Raw genomic sequence first — 7,773 nt, 5'->3', positions numbered from 1 at the left:
CCGTGTTCCTTTGTTGGGACAGAAAGGGAATGGAATCTTACCAATAGGTGAAAATGGCTAGAGAACACCAAGGATGGGCCCACCCTTCTTCCTACAAAGGCCTAATACTAAAAGGGAAGGGGAAAAAAACCACCAACAAAGAGTTTAAGATAGTAGTCCCAGCTTTTTCAAATATGAAGCATTTTTTAACCAATCCATTTTTTAAATTTTTACAGAACTAAACTGAAATTTATTAACACTCCACTCTTACATTTCTTATCGACAAACAGAAATAAAATTCATGAGCCAAAAACCCAAACAAAACTAAAAACAGGGAAAAGCTTATAAAACTAAATATGGATCCCAGCATTAACAGCTGAACAGAGAATGTGATTTTTAAATTCTTAACGGATGATAAAGTTGTCTAGAAACTGAACACTTACAAATTATTTAAAACCTGGAATCACTGACCAGAAATTACACAGTTGGATCATGGGAAAACAGCAGAAAGGGGTTTTAAGTGAACCTACACTGTTCTAGCTGCACCCCATGCCCTTCTCGGAGGAAAGCCTGGCATTGATTAGACACTAGGCCAGACTAATACTGGCAGCAGAACCAGTGATAATAACCTGCCTACCAGAGGAGCCTTCCACGGGATTGGCAATTTTGATCTGGGCCCTGGACATCTGGCGGATCTCATTAATGTTGGCGCCTTGGCACCCGATTATGCAGCCAATTAAGTTATTTGGAATGGTGAGTTCATAGGTGGTTTGAGTAGATGCATCCAAACTTGCCCAATAGCCTTTCACCTCTGGAGAGCTGGAGTCAATTCCAGCGAATCTGGTCCCGCCGTGCATCATGGCAAAGTGAGACTGTTGTCTTGCCACCTGGTTCAGCTTGGCCAGATCGAGCGGAGAAATGGTGTGTTGTCCTTGAATCAAGTAGGCATCTAGAGGTGGTCTCTCCAGGTCATGGGTGGCATGGGGGTAGCCCGCAGCGTCGCTGCACCGATCTTGGCCACCCGGGCAGATGACTGGAGAGCTGGCCGACATGAGCTGGTACGGAATGGTCATGACTCTCCCTTGCCTCTTTATTCACCAGTCTAATCATACTTTTTTTTCCCCCTTTCTCAGGTCTCTTCTGATTTTGTTAGTGTATATTTTTCTGGAGTCATTGTTAAACCATTTTAACATCTTGTTCTCTCATTCATCTATTCTTCTCTGGACAAAATGACAAGGCATAAAAACTCACTCTCCAAAAAAGAACAAGAGGAAGTATCAATTGCTTGGGACCTAATCAATATGGACACTAGAACTATGTCAGAACTGGAGTTCAGAATGACTATTAGAAAGATGCTAGCTGGGCTTCAAAAAAAACCACAGAAGATACTAGAGAACTGTTTTCTGGAGAAATAAAATAACTAAAATCTAACCAACTTGAAATCAAAAAAGCTATTAATGAGATGCAATAAAAAATGGAGGCTCCTATTGCTAGGGTAAATGAGGCAGAGTAGAGAATAAGTGGTATGGAAAACCAAATGATGAAGAATAAAGAAGCTGATAAAAAGAGAGATAAGCAACTACTGAATCACGGGGGGAGAATTCAGGAGATAAATGATACCATAAGATGAAACCATATAGAATAATTGAAATCCCAGAAAAAGAAAGAGAGGGGCAGAAGGAATACTGGAGCAAATTATAGCAGAGAACTTACCTAATTTTGAGAAGAAAACAGGCATCAAAATCCAAGATGCACAGACAACTCCCCTCAAAATCAATAAAAATAGGTCAACACCCCGTCAACTAATAGTAAAACTTGTAAGTCTCAGAGACAAAGATACAATCCTGAAAGCATCTCCGTACAAGAGGTCTGTAACCTACAATGGTAGGAATATTGGATTTGCAGCAGACCTAACTATAGAGACCTGGTAGGCCAGAAAGAACTGGTATGATGCATTCAGAGCACTAAGTGAGAAAAATATGAAACCAAGAATACTAGCTAGGCTGTCATTGAAAATAAAAGGAGAAATAAAAGGCTTTCAGGACAAACAAAAACTAAATGAATTTGCAAACACCAAACCATCCCTACAGGAAATATTGAAAGGGACCCTTTAAGCAAAGAGAGAGACTAAAAGAAACATAGATTGCATAGACTTTTGGGAACAGAGACAATATACAGTAACAGTCGCCTTACAGGCAATACAATGGCACTAAATTCATCTCTTTCAATAGTTACCCTGAACATAAATGGGTTAAATGTCCCAATAAAAAGACACATATCAGAATGGATTAAAAAAAAAAAAACCCAAGACCCATTGATACATTGTCTACAAGAAACTCATTTTAGACCCAAGGACACCTCCAGATTTAAAGAAAGGGGTAGAAAATAATTTACCATGTTAATGGACATCAAAAGAAAGGTAGGGTGCCAATCCTTAAATAAGACAAACTAGATTTTAAGCCAAATACTATAATAAGAGATGAGGAAGGACACCATATCATATTTAAAGGGTCTGTCCAACAAGAAGAACTAACAATTTTAAATATCTATACCCCTAACATGGGAGTAACCAACCATATAAATCAACTAATAACAAAAATCAAAGAAACACATCAACAATAATACAATGATAGTAAGGGACTTTAAGACCCCCCCCCTCATGAAAATGGACAGATCACCTAAGCAAAAAATTAAAAAGGAAATAAAGATTTTAAATGACACACTGGGCCAGATGGGCATCACAGATATATTCAGAACATTCCATCCCAACACAACAGAATACACATTCCTTAGTTCACATGGAACATTCTCCAGAATAGATCATATCCTGGGTCACAAATCCAGTCTTGGCCAGTACCAAAAGATTGGGATCATTCCGTGCATATTTTCAGACCACAATGCTTTGAAACTAGAACTCAACCACAAGAGGAACTTTAGAAAGAACTCAAATACATGGAGGCTAATGACCATTATAGAATGAATGAGTCAACCAGAAATTAAAGAATTTTAAAAATTTATGGAAACAAATGAAAATGAAAACACAACTTCTCAAAATCTTTGGGATGCAGCAAAGGTGGTCCTGAGAGGAAAGCATATAACAATACAAGCCTTCCTCAAGAAATAAGAAAGGTCTCAAATACACAACCTAACCCTACACCTAAAGGAGCTGGAGAAAGTACAGCAAATAAAGGTTAACCCCAGTGGGAGAAGAGAAATAATAAAGATCAGAGCAGAAATCAATGAAATAGAAGCCAAAAGAACAGTAGAACAGATAAACAAAACTAGGAACTGGTTCTTTGAAAGAATTAATAAGATTGATAAGCCCCTGGCCAGAGTTAGCAAATAGAAAAGAGAAATGACCCAAATTAATAAAATCAGGAATGAAAGAGAAGAGATCACAACCAACACCAAAGAAATACAAATAATTATAGGAACATATTATGAGCAACCATATTCCAGCAAATTTGACAATCTGGAATAAATGGATGCATTCCTAGAGACAAATACACTACCAAAACTGAACCAGGAAGAAATGGAAAACCTGAACAGACCCACAACCAGTAAGGAGATTGAAGCAGTAATCAAAAATCTACCCCACCCCACCCCCAAAAAAACCAAGAGTCCTGGACCAGATGGAATCTCAAAGGAATTCTACCAGACATTTAAAGAAGAATTAATACCTATTCTCCTGGAAACTTTTCCAAGAAATAGAAATGGAAAGAAAACTTCCAAACTCATTTTATGAGGCCAGCATTACCTTGATCCCTAAACCAGACAAAGACCCCATCAAAAAGGAGAATTACAGACCAATATCCCTGATGAACATGGATGCAAAAATCTTCACCAAAATACTAGCCAATAAGATTCAACAGTACATTAAAAGGATTATTCACCACGATCAAGTGGGATTTATTCCTGGGCTGCAAGATTGGTTCAACATCCACAAATCATTGTGATACAATACATTAATAAAAGAAAGAATAAAAACCATATGATACTCTCAATAGACACTGAAAAAGCATTTGAAAAAGTAGAGCATTCTTTTGTGATCAAAACTCTTCACAATGTAGGGATAAAGGTACATCACTCAGTATCATAAAAGCCATCTGTGAAAAACCCACAGCAAATATCATTCTCAATGGGGAAAAACTGAGAGCTTTTCCCCTAAGGTCAGGAAGACGGTAGTGCTGTCCACTATCACCACTGCTATTCAGTATAGTACTAGAAGTCCTAGGCTCAGCAAATAGACAACAAAAACAAATAAAAGTCATCTGAATCTGCAAAAAAGAAGTCAAACTCTCACTCTTTGCAGATGATATGATATTTTATGTGGAAAACCCAAAGACTCCACTCCAAAACTGCTAGAACTCATCCAGGAATTCAGTAAAGCATCAGGATATAAAATCAGTGCACAGAAATCAGTTGCATTTCTTTTTTTTTTTTAAGTTTATTTATTTATTTGACAGACAGAGATCACAAGAAGGCAGAGAGGCAGACAAAGAGAGAGGAAGGGAAGCAGGCTCCCTGCTGAGCAGAGAGACTGATGCAGGGCTCGATCCCAAAAGCCCAGGTTCTGAAGGCAGAGGCTTAACCCACTGAGCCACCCAGGCACCTCGAGTTGCATTTCTATTTACCAGCAACAAGACAGAAGAAAGGGAAATTAAGAAGTTGATCCCAAAACCATAAGTTACCTAGGAATAAATCTAACCAAAGAGGCAAAGTTTCTGTACTCAGAAAACTATAGAGTACTCATTAAAGAAATTGAAGAAGACCCAAAGAAATGGAAAAACGTTCTATGCTCATGGATTGGAAAAACAAATATTTTGAAAATGTCTATGCTACCTAAAGCAATCTACACATTTAATGCAATCCCTATCAAAATACCATCAACTTTTTTCAAAGAAATGGAACAATTAATCCTAAAATTTATATGGAACCAGAAAAAAACCTGAATAGCAGAGGAATGTTGAAAAAGAAAGTCAAAGTTGGTGGAAGCACAATTCTAGACTTCAAGTTCTATTAAAGCTGTAATCATCAAGACGGTATGGTACTAGCACAAAAACAGACACATAGATCAATGGAACAGAATAGAGAGCCCAGAAATACACCCTCAACTCTATGGTCAACTAATCTTCAACAAAGCAGGAAAGAATGTCCAGTGGAAAAAAGACAAGTCTCTTCAACAAATGGTGTTGGGAAAATTGGACAGCCACATGCAGAAGAATGAAACTGGACCATTTCCTTACATCACACATGAAAATAGACTCAAAATGGATGAAAGACCTCAATGTGAGGGAGAAATCCATCAAAATTCTTGAGGAGAAACTCAGGATGCAACCTCTTTTACCTCATCTGTGGCAACTTCTTCCTAGAAACATCCCCAAAGGCAAAGGAAGCAAGGCAAAAATGAACTATTGAGACTTCATCAAGATCAAATGCTTTTGCACAGCAAAGGATACAGTCAACAAAACCAAAAGACAATCAACAGAATGGGAGAAGATGTTTACAAATGACATATCAGATAAAGGGTTAGTATCCGAAATCTATAAAGAACTTATCAAACTCAACACCCAAAGAATAAATAATCTAGTCAAGAAGTGGGCAGATGAACAGATATTTCTGCAAAGAAGACATCCAGATGGCCAACAGACTCATGAAAAAGTGCTTCACTTCACTCGGCATCAGGGAAATACAAATCAAAACCACAGTGAGATACCACCTCACACCAGTCAGAATGGCTAAAATTAACCAGTCAGGAAATGACAAGTGTTGGTGAGGATGTGGAGAAAGGGGAACACTCTTACACTGCTCGTGGGAATGCAAGCAGGTGCAGCCACTCTGGAAAACAGTATGGGGATTCCTCAAAAAGTTGAAAATAGAGCTATCCTATGACCCAGTAATTGCACTACTGGGTATTTACCCTAAAGATAGAAATGTAGTGATCCGAAGGGGCACATGCACCTGAATGTTTATAGCAGCAATGTCTACAATAGCCAAACAATGGAAAGAGCCTAGATGTCCATCAACAGATGAATGGATAAATAAGAAGTGGTATATATATACAATGGAATACTATGCAGCCATCAAAAGAAATGAAATCTTGCCATTTGCAATGACGTGAATGGAACTAGACGGTGTTAGGCCAAGCAAATAAGTCAATCAGAGACAGACAATTATCATATGATCTTACTGATATGAAGAATTGAGAAACAAGACAGAGGATCACAGTGGAAGGGAGGGAAAAATGAAACAAGAGGAAACCAGAGAAGACAAACCATTAGAGACTCTTAATCTTAGGAAACAAACTGAGGATTGCTGGAGGGGAAGAAGTGGGAGGGATGGGGTGGCTGGGTGATGGACATTGGGGAGGGTATATGCTATAGTGAGTGCTGTGAACTTTTTAAGACTGATGATTCACAGACCTGTACCCTTGGAACAAACAATACATTGTGTATTAATAATATAAAAAAAGGGGGAAAGTACTAAACCAGTAACCAAAAGAAAGCAGGTGTCGTTATATTAATTTCAAATAAAATCAATGCTTACATAAGATTATTTATTGGAGAATGAAAGAGTTGCTTCCTGGTGATAAAAAATTTCAAATTACCAAATTTTCTGTCCCCTACTACCTCAAATATAAAAGTTTAAATTGTAAAAACATATGAAGAGAAACAGACATATTCACTATCATAGTGGGAAAAACTTGACATGACCCCCAAATAGTAAAAACACAAAGAATTTAAACAACACAGTTTACAGGCTTGAGGTAAATAAATTAATAGACAAATAGATAGAAACTGGGTACTCAATAATTAAAGTATACATTTTCTGTATACTCTATATACATCAGAGCATTTTTTAAAGTATTATATACAAAGCTCTTAAGAAAATGTAAACAGATTTGCTATATCCAGATTATGTTTCTTTTTTTTTTTTTTTTAACATTCTTAGTTTATTAATCCCCTCATGAAAAATCTGCACAATCCCCACAGATAGAGCCACGGAAGCATCTTTACTCCTTTTGTTGTCCAATCTGCAGCTCACTTTTTGCCAGCACCAACACTGGCTTTGCAGTCCCCCTGACTTTCTTCATTCTGTTCTTGCATTCTTTTCACTGTTTTCTTGAGGTCTTTTTCTTCTCACACAGACCATGTCTTGCAAGTCTATGTTTGGGTTCATTTTTCTTTGCATAATCCAAGGAATCATAAATCATGCTAAAGCCAGTTGTCTTGCCACCACCAAAATGGGTTCTGAACCCAAATACAAATATGACATCTGGTGTGGTCTTGTACATTTTGGCTAGTTTTTCTTGAATTTCCATCTTAGGTACTGTTGTCTTTCCAGGATGAAGGACATCAATGACCATTTGTTTGCACCAAAGTAGTCGGTTGGTCATGAACTTCCTGGTCTGGAGAGTTACTGTGTCGTTCATGATGGCAGCCGAGCTTCAAGCCCCAGATTATGTTTCTTGACAGAAATGCCATTAATTTACAAATTAAAAATAAAAACTAAGAAAAAACTATTCATATGGAAATTTTTTAATGTGCTTCCAAATAATGCATATGTAAATGTAGAGATAATATTGTAAAGTACAAACTGAATAATATTTAAAATACACATTTAGAATTTTAAACTTAATACAAACACTTTAAAACTTGTTGAATAAATCCAAAACATTTCTTAGAGAAAATTTTTAGCTATAAACATTTTATTAGAGATAAGGAAGGATAGGGGCGCCTTGCTGGCTCCGTCAGTTAAGTAACCTGCTCTTGATTTTGGCTCAGGTCACAATCT

General features: G+C 37.3%; 2 pseudogenes across 2 annotated transcripts; both read right to left on the bottom strand.

Moving 5' to 3' along the window:
* Nucleotides 1–211: 211 nt before the first annotated feature.
* On the bottom strand, nt 212–7,085 carry LOC309845012 (poly(rC)-binding protein 1 pseudogene; annotated as a pseudogene). Its single transcript has 2 exons — nt 7,024–7,085; nt 212–1,065 (listed from the first exon to the last, which is right to left on the bottom strand). The product of its transcript is annotated as a poly(rC)-binding protein 1 pseudogene (transcript).
* On the bottom strand, nt 7,029–7,445 carry LOC309845227 (small ribosomal subunit protein eS24 pseudogene; annotated as a pseudogene). Its single transcript has one exon. The product of its transcript is annotated as a small ribosomal subunit protein eS24 pseudogene (transcript).
* Nucleotides 7,446–7,773: the final 328 nt, after the last annotated feature.

The sequence above is a fragment of the Mustela nivalis genome, assembly GCF_964662115.1.
Source record: "Mustela nivalis genome assembly, chromosome: 12".
Classification (NCBI taxonomy): domain Eukaryota; kingdom Metazoa; phylum Chordata; class Mammalia; order Carnivora; family Mustelidae; genus Mustela; species Mustela nivalis.
The sequence above is the reverse complement of the archived record's forward strand: the minus strand, read 5'-3'. Positions and strand labels throughout refer to the sequence as shown.